The sequence below is a fragment of the Chiloscyllium plagiosum genome, unplaced genomic scaffold (genome assembly GCF_037043375.1).
Source record: "Chiloscyllium plagiosum isolate Xiang-an unplaced genomic scaffold, Cpla_swu_hap1 HiC_scaffold_19, whole genome shotgun sequence".
Classification (NCBI taxonomy): domain Eukaryota; kingdom Metazoa; phylum Chordata; class Chondrichthyes; order Orectolobiformes; family Hemiscylliidae; genus Chiloscyllium; species Chiloscyllium plagiosum.
In genome coordinates, this window is record NW_028270157.1 from 59,932,177 (window position 1) to 59,948,363 (window position 16,187).

A 16,187-nucleotide genomic window follows, 5' to 3' on the forward strand; every position below is an offset into this window, starting at 1 on the left:
ACCATCTCTGCCTGTTCTTTCGTGGCATCTTTGTTATTTAATCTCTCCTGCCCAATCCCTCCCCTTCAGCAATATAAAAATCAGTTGAATTGCAATGTTTAAATTTCAGTTCAGAAGAATCGTTGAGTCAAAAAGCAGTGCAATTGCCCTCTCTGCAGATAAGGTCAGGCCTGCTGAGCCTTTCCAGAACTACTTGCTCCTATTGCAGACATCCGCCATCTTTAAAGTTAAATGTCACACAACACCAGGTTATAGTCCAACAGGTTTATTTGGAAGCACTAGCTTTTGGATCGTTGCTCCTTCACCAGGTAGTTGTGGCCCACAACCACCTGATGAAGGAGTCGCGCTCCGAGAAAGCTACTACTTCCAAATAAATCTGTTGGACTATACCCTGGTGTTGTGTGATATTTAACTTTGTACACCCCAGTCCAACACCTGCTTCTCCACATCTTGTCACCATCCTGAAAGGCAAAGACAGTATTTCAATCACTTCAGTGTTCCGCCTTTGACCGGCAGGTGGCAGTGCCAGTGGAGGATGAGTTGATTCCACCTGCGACCTGCAGGTGGCGGTGCCGACGGAGGGTGAGTCGATTCCGCCTGTGACCTGCAGGTGGCGGTGCCGACGGAGGGTGAGTTGATTCCGCCTGTGACCTGCAGGTGGCGGTGCCGACGGAGGGTGAGTTGATTCCACCTGTGACCTGCCGGTGGCAGTGCCGACGGAGGGTGAGTTGATTCCGCCTGTGACCTGCAGGTGGCGGTGCCGGGGGAGGGCAGTCTTCCTTGTTGGTGGTTGTTTCCATCAAGGGCTCGGTCGTTCAGTCTCAGCGGAGGAAGGGATCGGAGTGGACACGATCAGAGAGGGAGAGAGACGGACGGATAGTAAGTGAGCGAGCGTCTTCCGATCGCGCAACTCTATGTAGTCGTTGACAACGAGTCCGAACAGGTAAGAGGCTAGTATTCTTCCCCCTGCACCACCCCCCCCCTGCACCACCCCCCTCTCTCCCCCTGCACCACCCCCCCTCCCCCTGCACCACCCCCCCTCTCCCCCTGCACCACCCCCCCCTCTCCCTGCACCACCCCCCCCTCTCTCCCCCTGCACCACCCCCCCTCCCCCTGCACCACCCCCTCTCTCCCCCTGCACCACCCCCCCCCCTCCCCCTGCACCACCCCCCCTCTCTCCCCCTGCACCACCCCCCCCCTCCCCCTGCACCACCCCCCCCTCCCCCTGCACCACCCCCCTCTCTCCCCCTGCACCACCCCCCCTCCCCCTGCACCACCCCCCCCTCCCCCTGCACCACCCCCCCCTCTCCCTGCACCCCCCCCTCCCCCTGCACCCCCCTCTCTCCCCCTGCACCACCCCCCCTCCCCCTGCACCACCCCCCCTCCCCCTGCACCACCCCCCCTCCCCCTGCACCCCCCCTCTCCCCCTGCACCACCCCCCCCTCTCTCCCCCTGCACCACCCCCCCCTCCCCCTGCACCACCCCCCCTCCCCCTGCACCACCCCCCCCTCTCTCTCCCCCTGCACCACCCCCCCCTCTCTCCCCCTGCACCACCCCCCCCTCCCCCTGCACCACCCCCCCCTCTCTCCCCCTGCACCACCCCCCCCTCCCCCTGCACCACCCCCCCCCTGCACCACCCCCCCCTCCCCCTGCACCACCCCCCCCTCCCCCTGCACCACCCCCCTCTCTCCCCCTGCACCACCCCCCCCCTCTCCTTCCCCCACCCCCCCCTCTCCTTCCCCCACCCCCCCCCCCTCTCCTTCCCCCACCCCCCCCCCCCCCCCTCTCCTTCCCCCACTATTTGTTATGCCTAAAATAATTTGTTTGAACATTTCTTAGGCTTGCTCTCAACCCTTGTGTCTGACTTTCTCAGTCACTTGAATGTAGCATTGAAATCCCAAAATCTTTTCTACTTTATTAATTTCCTTCAAAAGCAGATGTATTCTTCAACTGTGCCCATTTTCCTTTGGCCAGTTGCTGTGTGCTGTTCCCCAATTCTGCCAATGATGTGCATCCACTGTGTCCTGACTATGCCTAAAGCATACTACTTTGTTTCAGTGCCAGCATTTGTATTTACTTGTTCCTTGTCTTTATTCCAGATCATTACCTTACTGTTCTTTTTTAATTCTTATATACTTGTATGTCGGCTGGATAGTTCTCTTCTGCTGTCAAATTCCATTCAAATTGTTAATTTTAGAAGTGTTCACAGTTATAAATTAAGCTGCATATAACTTGTGTAAGCTACAAGAGAGGGGGAAAATGGTCTAGATGAGGCAAGATGCATTTGGAGCAGAAGCAGAGAAATCAGATGTATCATGAAACTGCATAATGCAGCTTATATATTCCTGCCATGTTTTGGTGTACATTGTTATTCTCAATTCAACCTGAATTCTTCCAAATACCTTAAACAGGACAAGGCAGTTACATTTTTTTTCTTTTGTATTATTTTCTGATTACACTTGTTTGTTTTAGTAAATTTGGAAACTCAGCCTGGCTAATTTGTTCATCCTTGAGTAAATTCCTCAGCTACTCTGCACCTGTCTTGCAGCATATAACCCTGCCCTCTGACCTCGCATCAGCTGGTGACTGCGTTGCCTTGACGTTTTCCATCTGTCCTACTGTTGAAGATCTCCTTAGTGTTACTTGTCTCATTTTCCCTCAGCAGCTGACTGCCTTCCATCAAACTTGTGATTCCCAACTATCAACATTAACATAAAGTCTGTCTTTCACTGATACAGACCCACCCTGTCTACCATGAAGAGTTTGACCTGCATTGCCCAATGACACACAGCAGAGATCCCCCACCTCCCAGTGCCACCTTACCTTACCTGCCCAATCCTTTTAAATTTTGATATTGGTTTTGTTATAAAAAGCCACACATCTTAACAAGAGTGCTATCGAAAAACTGCATTTCAGTCTTCCTCTTAAAATATTTATCAACATGTCTGTTGCATTTATTAGCTTGCCCTGGATATAGAAATATCGTATTTACAGGACCAGACCAAAAATAGTCTGTTGATGAGAAATGTCAATGCATTGTTTCTTCTCAGTGGGCCTGGAAGAAATAAGAATTGAACTGAATTTATTGTCACGTGTACCGGAGCACAATGAGAAGCTTTGTCTTGCGAGCAATACAGGCAGATCACATAATTAAGTAGCATAGATAAGCAAATGATAGAGCAGCAAAAACACAGGTCCAGGTGAATGCTAGAGGTTTTGTGAGTCCTTTCAGTATTCTAACAACAGTAGGGTAGAAACTGTTGTGAAACTGGCTGGTGCATATGTTCAGGCTTCTGTACCTTCTCCCTGATGGTAGAGGTGTAGAAAAGCTTTGCCAGGGTGGGATGGATCTTTGACAATACTGGTGGCCTTTCCTTGACAGCGGGCCTGGTAGATGGATTCTATAGATGGGAGGTTGGCCTTTGTGATTGTCTGGGCGAAGTTCACCACTCTCTCTATAACTGTCTCAGATCTTGAATGGTACAGTTGCCATACCAGGTAGTGATGCATCCAAACAGAATGCTCTCTGGCGCACCTATAAAAATGGGCAAGGGTATTCACCATCATGCCAAATTTCCTCGGCTGCCTGAGGAAGAAGAGACGTTGTAACCAGTGCGTCCACATGAAGAGTCTAAGAAAGCTTGTTGTGGATGACCACTCCCAGGAGCTTCACACTCTCCACTCGTTCCACCTCTTTGCTGTTAATGTGTAGGGGGGCATGTGTAACATCCTACCGAAAGTCAATAATGAGTTCCTTGGTTTTGCTGGCATTGAGAACTAGGTTGTTTTCAGTGCACCGGTTTTCCAGGTCTTCCACCTCCCGTCTGTAGTCTGTTTCATCACCATCTGAGATTCGGCTGACTGCGGTGGTGTCATCAGCGAACTTGTAAATGGCATTAGTCGGGTATTTGGCGACTCCATCATGGGTATACAGCAAGTACAGGCTGTTTGACTTTTGAACACAGTTTTGCCATTCAACAATATCGTGGGTAATCTTTTACCTCAATTTTATTTCCACATAAAATCCCCATACCCCTTGAATATCTTTGTGTTGAAAAATCCATCGATCTCTGTCTTGAACATTGTTTGCATTCTTTTTAGGAAATTATTTTCCACAATGCTTTAAATTCTGTTTAGAAACAGATCATTTTTATATATGTGCACCTACTTAACCATCTGTGAAAGCACTTTAGATAACGTTAAAAATCACACAACACCAGGTTATAGTCCAACAGGTTTAATTGGAAGCACACTAGCTTTCGGAGCGATGCTCCTTCATCAGGTGATTGTCCACAGCATTGTGAAAGACACTAGATAAGTGTAAATTTTTTTTCAATCAGTCCAACGGGTTATGCTGGTGTTTGCAGTCCATCTGAGCCACTCCATTCATCACGTTTATAACCACTTTGCAGAAGCATTTACTGCAGTGGGCCTAATGTTAAATGCTGCTGAGGTAAATTGCAACTAAGAAAGCCTGCAATGCTACTGCCTCTTCCATGATGAGTGCTCAGCAAGTCCCTTAATATCACCAGGGCCCATGGGACATTCACTAACGTTCTCTTTAATCATATGATAACAACTGCTACTGTATTACAAAATTAGTCACTGTTACCATTTGTGGTTCTGCATCATCAGAGGAAAGTGTAAAATGTACTGTTTTAAAAAAGATCTTTTTTTTAAAAAAGACTTAAAAACAAGGGTTTAGAAAAGATTTAGGAGAAAGTGAGGACTGCAGATGCTGGCGATCTGAGCTGAAAATGTGTTGCTGGAAAAGCGCAGCAGGTCAGGCAGCATCCAAGGAGCAGGAGAATTGACGTTTCGGGAATGAGTCCTAAAGAAGGGCTCATGCCCGAAACATCGATTCTCCTGCTCCTTGGATGCTGCGCTTTTCCAGCAACACATTTTCCGTTCAGAAAAGAGTTACAAAGATGTTGCCAGGGTTGGAGGATTTGAGCTACAGGGAGAGGCTGAACAGGCAGGGCTGTTTTCTCTGGAGCGTCAGAGGCTAAGGGGTGACCTTATAGAGGTTTACAAAATTGTGAGGGCATGGATAGGGGAAATAGGGAAAGTATTTTCCCTGGGGTCGGGAAGTCCAGAACTAGAGGGCATAGGTTTAGGGTGAGAGGGGAAAGATATAAAAGAGACCTAAGGGGCAACTTTTTCACACAGAGGGTGGTACGTATATGGAATGAGCTGCCAGAGGAAGTGGTGGAGACTGGTACAATTGCAACATTTAAGAGGCATTTGGATGGGTATATGAATAGGAAGGGTTTGGAGGGATATGGGCCGGGAGCTGGCAGGTGGGACTAGATTGGGTTGGGATATCTGGTCGGCACGGACGGGTTGGACTGAAGGATCTGTTTACATGCTGTACCTCTCTATGACTCTATAACTCTTAAGTCAATAATTGGCACTATCTCCATATTAAATTCACACTCTTTAGACATTGCATTTGTAATTGTGAATGTTTTCTTGAGGGAAAAATAATGTTAAAAGGTGAGAAAGTGAATTGATCAGGAAAGAGTTTTGTTCTAACACTGGGAGTAATGCATAGCATGTCATTGCAAGGAAAGGCATTTAATTTAGTAGCCTCTTCAGCACTGAAGCCGTCATCTTTCATATCACATAGAACGATACTATTATTGCAACCTCTCTTTTTTTCATCTTCAGAATGTTTTATGTGGTCTGCAACCCGTTAGGTAATGTTGTAGTTGGGATGGGGGGGGTCAGTTAGCTCAGTTGGTTGGACTGCTAGCTTGCAGTGCAGAGTAATGCCAACAGTATGGGTTCAATTCTTGAGGTTATCATGAAGGAGTCTCCTCCTCAACCATGACTCTCAGGTTAAACCACCACTAGTTGTCTCAGTCTACTGGCAGAGCAGCCCCTATGATCCTGTTGGACTGTGGCAACTAACTTTACTGAAGTGGAATCCTCACTGAATGCACAAATGGAGCAAGTAATCCATACACAAGGAAAATAGTTGTAAAACTGTAAATTTCTGTCATACCGTTCAGTATTTAAAAGGGAAGTTTTACTCCATTTTATTTTTAAACAATTACTTTCCAAAGCCAGGCATGGAGTTGGTGTTCCAGTAACTTCTGTGATAAGCAGTTTTACTTAATGATTGGACCATATTGAGTACACCTGTTCCCATTCTCCCTCCTCACCTGTGGCTAACCCTTTTGTTTAGTTGGGCCGACACTTGGAGATGCCACCATAGAACCTCAACTTGTTTTGAAAACAACTTTCACCAAGCTCTTGGCCACCTTGCCTGATCTTCTCAGAAAGAAGGGAAACTTATCCGAGATGATTTTAACAGGTGAACCATTGCTTGGAGAGTAAGCATATGATCAACTGGGTGCAGTATATAAGTATTACTTGCTGTCCAGCTTGAACTGTTTAATCTGCTGAACCAGAGGAATGATTGTAATGAAGCAGGAAAGCACCAGTTTAATTGAAGTAAATATCTGCAGATCAGAATGCTGTGACTTAAACACATTCTTTAGAGCTTAATGTGATCAGGAAAGATCCAGGTCTGATACTTCATTAGATACTGGAGATGGGAATTTTCCAGAGTCCAAGGTAAAGAACTGATGTTGCCACAGAAACTGTGTTACTTTGATCCGAGCGCTATGGCCTGGTGTTAGCAGCTTCCCACTTGTAGTTGGTACTGTGTTCGCTGGGAATCAGTTGTCTGGATTGTTGAGATTAGAGTGGTGCTGGAAAAGCACAACAAGTCAGGCAGCATCCGAGGAGCAGGAAAATTGACGTTTCTGGCAAAAGCCCTTCATTCCCTTCACTTACATAGCGGTGTGATGCCAACAGCATGGGTTCAATTCCCATCATTGGTTTGAGGTTACCATAAAGGACTCTCCTTCTCAACTGCTTCCCTTGCCTGGGGTCTGGTGGCCCTCAGGTCAAATCACCACCAGTCGCTTCTCTGTCTAATGAGAGAGCAGCCCCTATGGTCTGGTAAGACGATGGCGACACAACAACAACCAGGTTCGCTAATCTTAGTATGTGAAACTAAGCAATAAAAACAGCTCTTTCTGCATGGTTCATTTGGACGAATTAGATAAATGATGCATTCTCAGTTCTGATCTTGGCTCACTCTTCAAATTTTAATAGGCCTGTTATTGTATGTCGTGCATTCTGGGGTATTTAGGCAATAAATTATTAAGCTGTTATTAGTATTTTACATAGGTGGTTGAACTAGTTTAAAGGGTTGTGGGGGAGAATTGAAGCCAAGCTGAAAATGTGTTGCTGGAAAAGCGCAGCAGGTCAGGCAGCATCCAAAGAGCAGGAGAATCGACGTTTCGGGCATGAGCCCTTCTTCAGGAATCCTCGATTTCTTCAGGAAACGTCGATTCTCCTGCTCCTTGGATGCTGCCTGACCTGCTGCGCTTTTTCAGCAACACGTTTTCAGCTCTGATCTCCAGCATCTGCAGTCCTCACTTTCTCCGAGAATTGGAGCCATGCAGGAAAGTGGTAAGAGTAGAGGAAAGCTGGAAGAGGAGGAATCAGCCTTGCTGGTGGTGAATGGGGCAGGGGCACTGTAGGGCAAGGGCAGAGGTATCGAGAATGGAGAAGTATTTCACTAAACAAGAGGACCTGATATTTTAGAATGTGCACAATGTGAAGGAAAACTATTCAAAATATTTGCAATGTGATATCTTTCATTTTTTATAGCTTTTAACATCTTAAAATGTTGCAGGGTGCTTCCTAAGTGCTTTATTTCTCAGTGCTTTACTACCCAAGGATAGTGGTCTAAATGCTTAATCAGAGTTTCTGAACGATTATAGCAAAGTGGCAAACTCGGGAGGAGAGTTTATGCTGCCGAACCAGATTAAAGGATGGCTGTTAGTGGAGGAGTAAAAAGAAATTCACAATGTGCAAGCACCAAGATTGGAAGACTGCAGATTTCTCGTAGGCCAGGGTGTAGTTACAAGTTAAGGCTGTGGAGGGATTTGAACATTGTGAGAATTTTAAAATTCTCTCAGTATTGGACCAAGGGTTCTTGTGGCTCACATGATGCACAAAGCAGTAGAACTGCAGGCGGGGAGAGAATGGGTTATTTGTCTGATGTAAAATTAGGTGGCTTTGAAAATGGAAAGAGTTAGTTTTTGGTAAATCAGTTCAGAATATGCTGATTGTAAGATTCCTCTTGCTCTGCTGATAAATTTTGCTACATGCTCATGTTGAATCAACGTTTCTCAGATATCACAGTGGTTCCCTACTGAGTTTACATTGACGTATTCCTCATTTCTGATTTGTTTAGTTGCTGATTCTTTTTGGGTGGTTACTAGCATTGTCATAGAGATGTACAGCATGGAAACAGACCCTTCAGTCCAACCCTTCCATGCCGACCAGATATCCTAACCCAATCTAGTCCCACCTGCCAGCACCCAGCCCATATCCCTCCGTATTCATATACCCATCCACATGCCTTTTAAATGTTGCAATTGTACTAGCCTTCACTACTTCCTCTGACAGCTCATTCCATACACGTACCACCCTCTGTGTGAAAAAGTTGCCCCTTAGGTCTCTTTTAGGACTCCCCCATCCCAGGGTAAAGACTTTGTCTATTTATCCTATCCATGCCCCTCATGATTTTAGAAACCTCTATAAGGTCACCCCTCAGCCTTCGGCGCTCCAGAGAAAATAGCCCCAGCCTATTCAACCTCTCCCTATAGCTCTCATCCTCCAACCCTGGTAACATCCTTGTAAATCTTTTCTAAACCCTTTCAAGTTTCACAACATCTTTCCAATAGGAAGGAGACCAGAATTGCACGCAATATTCCAACAGTGGCCTAACCAGTGTCCTGTACAGCCGCAACATGACCTCCCAACTCCTGTACTCTATACTCTGACCAATAAAGGAAAGCATACCAAACGTCGTCTTCACTATCCTATCTACCTGTGACTCCACTTTCAAGGAACTTATCAATATTAAACTCCATTTGCCATTTCTTGGTCCACTTCCCCAGCTGATCAAGATCTTGCTGCAAATTCTGATAACCTTCCTTACTGTCCACAATACCACCTATTTTCGTGTCATTTGCAAGCTTACTAATCATGCCTTGTACAATCTCATCCAAATTATTGATTTAAATAATACAGTACTGGGCCCAGCACCAACCTTTGAGGCACACCACTGGTTGAAGGCCTCTAGTCTGACGAGCATCCTTCCACTGTTACCCTCTGCTTCCTACCGTCCAGCCACTTGTGTCCTATTTGCCAGCTCTCCCTGGATTCCATGCAATCTAACCTTCCATGTGGAACCTTATCAAGACCTTCGTGAAATCCATATTGACTACGTCTATCGCCCTGCCGTCATCAATCTTCCTGGTCACTTTATCAAAGAACTCTAACAAATTTGTGAGGTATGATCTCCCACACACCAAGCCATGCTGACTACTCATAATCAGACCCTGTCTTTCCAAATGCATGTCTATCTCATCTCTCAGAATCTTCTCATGTAACTTACCTACCACAGATGTTAGACTTACTAGTCTATAGTTCCCAGGTTTTTCTTTGCAGCCCTTCTTGAATAATGGCTCAACATTTGCTACCTTCCAGTCTTCCGGGACCTCACCCATGGCTAATGATGAACCAAATATATCAGACAGGCCCCCCTCCCCTGCAATTTCTTCTCTAGCGTCTTGTAGTGACCTTGGACATATCTGCTCAGGACCAGGAGATTTATCCACCTTCATACATTCTAATACATCCAACACCTCCTCTATTACGACATGGACTGAACCCAAATTCCCAAGTCGTCTTTCTCCATGATGAAGACAGGGGAAATACTCATTGAGGACCTCGCCCATCTCCTGCGGTTCCACACATACATGTCCACTTTGCTCCTTGAGAGGTCCTATTCTCTTTCTAGTTATTCTTTTCCTTTGATATACTTAAAGACTCTCTTTGGATTCACCCTAATCTTCTCAACCAAAGCTATCTTGTGCCCCCTTTTCGCCCTCCTGATTTCCTTCTTCAGTAAACTCCCGTATCCCATATATTCCTCCAGAGATTCCATTGATCCTACCTGAGCGATGCCGCCTCTTTTCTGGGAGAAAGTGAAGACTGCAGATGCTGGAAAGTCAGAGTCGAAAGGTGTGGTGCTGGAAAAACGCAGTAGGTCAGGCAGCATCTGAGGAGCAGCAGAGTCAATCGTTTGGGCATGAGCCCTTCAACAGGAAAGTCTGGGGGAGGAAGAGGGCTGAGAGATAAATAGGAGTGGGGGTGAGGCTAGGGGGTAGGTAGCTGGGAAGGTGGTATGTGGATGCAGGTGGAGGGTGATGGTGATAGGTTGGAGTGGAGGTTGGAGCGAATAGGAGGGAAGGAGGAAGTACAGGTAGGACAGTTTAAGAGGAAACTAGTTGGTGCTGTGTGGTTGAAGGGTCCCAAGGTAGAAGGTAAGGCGTTCTTCCTCCAGTCATTGGGTGGTTCCTTCCAGCCTCGCATTTGCCTCCCTGCTGTTGAGGATACCCTTTCCCGCCAGTCAAGTTTAATCCCTCCATTGTATTACTGGCAGATCTGCCCACCAGAATATTGTTTGCCACTCCAGTTCAGGCATATCAGGCCCCTCTTGAGCACGTCACCTCTGCCCCAGGAAAGACCCCAATGATCTAAGAATCTGAATCCCTACCTCCTTTTGTCACTTTCGTTTTATTCAGTCAGATAATGTCGACGTTGCTGGCTTAGAGTGTTAATCCAATCTCAGTTGGAAAATTAGTTTAAGATTATATCAGGAATGGATCAAACAAGTGAAAGAATTTGCCTGCTCTTTCATGTCAGTGATTTCCAGCCAATTATGTATTTTGAAGTAATGGTCTTTGTTGCTTTGGTAACCTATTTGGCCACACTGTTCATAAAGAGCTTTGATGAACGATCAGGATTATTTTGTTTGTTGAAGGACAAATGATGGTTGGAACATGGGTGATCATTTCTGCTTCTCTAAGAGTGCCATGGCACCTTTTTAAACATGCAGCATGCTTTACCATTTCATGCAAAATACAGCACCTCTGACAAGTTGAGTTGCACCAAAGCTATTGTGTTTGGTCTTTCATCTGCGAGTTTGGGCTATAGTAGCAAGGTTGACACTTCAAATAGATTGCAATCAATGTTTTTAAATATTATAGAATTAATGTGGAGTGAAATGGTCATAATTGTTTGGTCAGGCGCTGCCCGACATCTTATCTACAGTACCTCTTTGTTCTGCTGATGCTCCATCATTCTGATCTCTCGTCACATCTGCCTTATTCCTGAGGCCATCCTCTGCCCGTTTAATGCAAACGGTTTCCTGTTCACGTTGATGGGCATAAAACTACGGACTTATATACTGCTCAAATAATGTTTCGTTCAAAGAACTTCCAATGCATTTCTCTAAAGGTGGAAAAATTTTGATCCTTTATTTCGCTACAAAGAATGGAAATCTGTTTGCGGCTAGTGGTTTAACAACAAAATACCTCTCCCTCTTTCTTTGAGAGAAAGTTTCACCGTATTTATGTTTACGGATATAAGTTTTCAGTCCTAATTCTCAGTTTAAACCGGAGTTCTCTTGCCTTTTTTGCATGAGGAGATGGTGGGAGAGAGATTAATTTTAATTTCTCTCACGCTAGGGGCTAATGACCAAATTTCACAAAAGATAAGTATTGCCATAATGGTAAGCATGGATTTCAGGAAAAAAGGCCAAACCAATTAATTGACCATTTAAATGAGTCACAAAAATAACTATTAGAAAGTATCAAGTAGTGGAGAGAACTTGTAAAACCTATGATTTCTTGATTAATAATTGGAGGTAGACAGAGAGAAAAACTCGGACTCAGTACCATGTGCTGATCACAAGAAAAGGTGGAGAGAACTGAGCTGTGCCATCGAGTTGATTATCTAACCCTGAACTTCATTTACCTCTGGTTTGGAAACTTCAAATTGGCCTTGGCAGTATGCATTTGATAGTGGCGAACAGAAGTGAGTACCGCTCAGCCTGAGCATTCATTCTTCCTGTAAATGACTAACAAAAATAACTATTAGGAAGTATCAAGTAGCTGGTAAAACCTGTTTCTTGGACAAGAAGTGGAAGTAGAGGGCGAGAGAGACTCAAGGAAGCAAAATCAGGGCATTTGGAAAGTCAAAACACTATCCATCAGAGTCAGCACGGTTTTATGAAGAGCAAATCATGTTTGAATTTGCTAGAGTTTTTTGAAGATGTAATAAGTAAGATGAATAATGGGGATGCTATAGATGTAATTTATCTGGCCTTCCAGAAGGCGTTTGATAAGGTGCCACACAACAAGGTTAAATTACAAAGTTGGATCATAGGGGATATGGGGTAATTTATTAGCCGGGATAGATGACTGGCTGATGGACAGAAGGCAGAGTCAAGATAAATGCCTTTTTTTCTGAATGGCAAGATGTAAGTATTGGGGTGCCGCAGGGTTCAATCCTTGGACCCCAGCTATTTACAATCTACATTAGCGACTTGGATACAGGGAAAGGAGGCTCTATAGCCAAATTTGCGGACAGCACAAAAATTGGCGGGACAGTAAATGGCATTGAGGAAATAAGAACCTTACAAATGGATATAGATAGATGAGGAGAGTGGGTCAAAATGCAGCAGATGGAGATTAATGTGGATAAGTGCAAGGTCATGTATTTGGGTCAAAAAAAATGCGAAGGCAACTGATAATCTTAATGGGGAGAGACTTCAGTTTGCTCTGGTGCAGAGGGATCTGGGTGTACTTGTTCATGAGTCACAGAAAACTAGCATGCAGGTACAGTAGGTAATAAAAAAAGCAAATAGAATGTTGGGTTTCATAGCTAAAGGAATAGAATATAAAGGTAAGGAAGTACTGTTACAACTATACAAAATATTTGTGAGACCACACCTGGAGTATTGTGCACAGTTTTGGTCCCCTTATTTGAGAAAAGATTTAGTGACATTGGAGGCAGTTCAAAGGAGGTTCACTCGGTTGATCCCAGAGATGAGGGGTTTGTCGTGTGAAGAGAGTCATAGAGTGATAGAGATATAAAGCACGGAAACAGACCCTTCAGTCCAACTGTGTCATGTCAACCGGATATCCTAAATTAATCTAGTCCCATTTGCCAGCATTTGACCCATATCCCTCCAAACCCTTCCTATTCATAGACATATCTAACAAGGTGAGATCACATGGAATAGGGAAAGAAATTTGTCATACTTACCTTATCCAATCTGCATGTGACTGCAGACCCACAGCAATGTGGTTGATTCTTAACTTCCCTCTGGGCAAATAGGGATGGGCAACAAATGTTGGTCTGGCAAGAGAAGCCCATATCCTGTAGATGAATCAAAAAAGTGTTTCAATGCACTTTATCTGAAAGTGCTCTCTATCAGAAGGGCATAAGCAAATATATCTGACTCAGAGTGTTGTTATTTTCAAATGCCAGGTGCATAGAGTTTCACAAGTGTATCAGGATCCTGCCAGATGTGTACAGGGTTTCACTTCGTATTGGAATCCTCTGTCTAAAATTCATACATAACAGATTGAACCGTTTAGGCCTATACTCTCTGGAATTTAGAAGAATGAGGAGAGATCAAGCTGAGGTATTCAAGATTATAAAAGGTTTGGATAAAATAGACATGGAGTAGATGCTTCCTCTTTGGGGCATTCTAGGACGAGAGGTCATTGTCTTAGGATGAGGGGGAGCAAATTTAAAACCGAGTTGTGGAGAAACTCCTCCCAAAGGGTTGTGAATCTGTGGGATCTACTATCCCAAAAGGCAGTGCATGATGGGACAGTGAGTAAATGTAAGGAGTTAGTCAGATGTTTAATTGGTAATGGGTTGAAGGGATATGGAGGGATGGCAGAAAAATGGGGGTGAGGAGCAGATTAGCTATGATTGAATGGCCTAATTCTGCCCCTATAGCTTATGAACCTGCATTTAAGGATTGCTTTTCTGGGGGCTGAGAGTTTAGGAAGAGAATAAGTAGATAGTCTGGCTCAGTCCAGTTCATTATTCACCCATTTCCCCCATGTCCCTCGTTGAAACACCCACCTCTACAGAATGAACCCTCTTGTGATGACATACTCGACTTCCATTTGGTCACCCACCCCATCCCACCCCTGGCAGCCTGACGCATTCGCCTCTGAGCAAAAGCAGTGTCTCTCTGAAAGCATCCCAAATGTCATGCTGCAGACTGATTGCCACTTCAGGACCTGGGCTAAGTTGAATCACGTACACTGCACTGACTTCCAGTCACAAACACTTTCTCTGACACTTGATGCTGTTTGGTTCATTAGTCGTAGAATTGTAAAACCTGTGGAAGCAGGCTATTTGGTTCATCAAGTTCACACCGACCCTCTGAAAAGCCACCCTGACCCACCCTACTCTATCACACTGCATTTCCCCGAGCTAATCCACCTATCCTGCACATCTTTGGGCACTATGGGCAATCTAGCATGGCCAATCCACTGACCTGCACATCTTTGGACTGTGGGAGGAAACCAGAGCACCCGGAGGAAACCCACACAGATACAGGAAGAATGTGCAAACACCACGCAGGCAGTTGCCCGAGGGTGGAATTGAGCCAGACTCCTTGGCGCTGTGTGGCAGCAGTGCTAACCACTGAGCCACTGTGCTCAGCAGTCAGCTGTGAACCTCGGTGATAAGTGGCCTTTGATCGGAGCAGTAGTGTTTTGCAAAATCTTCCAGTTACGCACTGTCTGTATTTTGAACAATCGCCTCAGGAATGTGTTTTTGCAAAGAAAGTCTGGAGAAAGATGCAGTGGTTTTTGTCGAGGTTTGTCCTGAACAGCTCCGTTATACAAGACTCTGCGCTTTACTGTCTATTCCCTGGGATGTTATGGACCAGGCCAGACCCCCTCAAAACATTTCAAGGAAGTAGCCCAGAGGCTAACTTTGCGAGTTGTTTCAAGTTGGTGCAGAGTGGATATTCCAGGAGTGATGCAGTTGGCCCAACTACTTGTTTTTAAACAAAACAGAATTTATTTGCAAGATTACCAAATGAAATACAAACAAAAGAACACAGAATAACTTAACCTATCCGAAAACGCAACAGATTATCCCAACCTAATGATGCAGTTCCGAATATTTGCAACAATCCCTAAAAACACCCCTTTGCAAAAATAAAAGGTAAAATCAAACAGTCTCAGGACAGTGAGATGGCAGAGAGATTCAGCATGGAACACCTTTTTCTATGGAGCTGTTTCTTGAACCAGCAGCATCAAAACTTGACTGCTTGCTAAAACCAAACCGAACCAGAGAAAAGCTGAGCGAGGAGAACTGGCCACTCCCCTTTCATTGTACAAGTTATTTTTTTTTAAAACTCGAATGCCTTTGCCTGAGGCAGTACCTGTTAGCTATAATCAAATTGGCCCTAAAACCCATCCACGCCAGATTTCTTGGCAGCTGTGCGTTTATGACCCCTGTGAAAGAAAAACCAAGGACAAAGGAGCAGCAGCATCACAACGCTCTGTGACAAACATCGACTGTGTCTGGCAGACCATCAACTTGGTAAAAGATGTTCTTTGGTCTGCCCAAAATTTGTTGGTCTTTCAGAACAAGGAGTTGACCTTGACGGAGTATTGCAGATCAGCACACTCCAATGTCTAGGACTATGTGCTGAGGGACACAGTAAAGCTTGGGGCAGCTTCCACCAAGGCACAGTGGGGAAAGACCACCGTCTGAGGTCTTTCAGCCAAAGTACAATGGCGGTCCATTCAGTTATTGGACCCCACTGATACCTCAAATATGTGTAAGTATAGTCTTGTGTAAGTAAGAGATGCCTTTGTTTGTTTGCAGAGTAGAGTCAAACTCCAGTGTTTTTCTTTTGCTACTCTACAGAACTGAACTGCTTCATTGACTATGTTTGTATGTAAATATGTTTTTATGAATAATGTATATGAATAATGAAGAGGAGAAAGGGGGCATTTCAGTGTCTGTACTTTGCCTGCAGGCTATCTGTTGGATAAGCCTTGCTTGAACAATCTGGTTGGCTCAGTGCCAGCAGTATTAGTTAGGAAGCAATGCAGATCTCTCAATTTATATTGCTCCTGTCCCCAACTCTTAAATCTTTCAGGAAGTGGCAGCCTTTTTGGGTTACTGTTTAAAATCATCCACGTTGGTTTTAGTTGTCTTAACCTGCATGCTTTACATTAGCCGCTTGACTTCAGTGTCCCACT

General features: G+C 45.1%; 1 protein-coding gene across 1 annotated transcript in view; it reads left to right on the forward strand.

Annotated features, from left to right (window-relative positions):
- The first annotated feature begins 794 nt into the window (after nt 1-794).
- Nucleotides 795-16,187, forward strand: part of fam3c (FAM3 metabolism regulating signaling molecule C) — a 48,450-nt gene continuing 33,057 nt past the window's right edge. Inside the window, exon 1 of the mRNA XM_043709087.2 lies at nt 795-943. The gene's annotated coding sequence lies outside the window, so the exon portion shown is untranslated. The remainder of the gene's footprint in view (nt 944-16,187) is intronic.